This window comes from Sinocyclocheilus grahami, unplaced genomic scaffold (assembly GCF_001515645.1).
Source record: "Sinocyclocheilus grahami isolate Dianchi unplaced genomic scaffold, SAMN03320097.WGS_v1.1 scaffold575.1, whole genome shotgun sequence".
NCBI lineage: Eukaryota > Metazoa > Chordata > Actinopteri > Cypriniformes > Cyprinidae > Sinocyclocheilus > Sinocyclocheilus grahami.
In genome coordinates this window covers 1057677-1058362 of record NW_015505754.1, presented here as the reverse complement: position 1 = coordinate 1058362, position 686 = coordinate 1057677, and positions in this window count along the sequence as shown.

Here is a 686-nt window from a genome sequence, read left to right as displayed (position 1 = left end):
GGGGGGGGGGGGGACATGATGACCTGGATAAAGTGAGGAGACGGCAACTTAAACTAGGACAAAAAGTATGAAGAGAAAACGTAATGAAAGGAGAAACAGGCGTAACGACGCAGAGGTGAGATTATGTATTTGGGCTTTCAGACGCTTGCCGAAACACGACTTCTTGCTGTTGTTGTAAATGTGAGGAAAAAGCACTAGTTGTTTAACTAGATTTACATTTCCTGAAGACAGCAAAAGAGTTTTGAAATTTTAGGTTTTAGGCCTCGGCGAAAAAGTATATCTCTTGAATGCAGTGTAAGTGAACTTGATGTACTAAAATAAGTAGAACTACAAATAAAATAAAACAATTTACAACTATATATAGATAATTTAAAAAAAAAACATTCTGATAAAAAACACAAAATCACTAAAACGGTAACAAAAATGAACAAGAAAACAAGTTTAAATGTAGTTTAACAACATACAGGCTTTACAGGAACATTTATTATATTTTTGTAATGCCACTTAAAATGTTTTTTAATTTGCAATAATTTACATTTCTTTATGTATAACAAATATATTTTTATATATAATATTATTGTATACATTTCATGCTTTTCCACTAAAATTCAACTTTTGTTACATCAAATAAAATATAAAAAACATTAAAGGGGTGGTTCACTGTTTTTTTTCTAGGCTTGATTGTG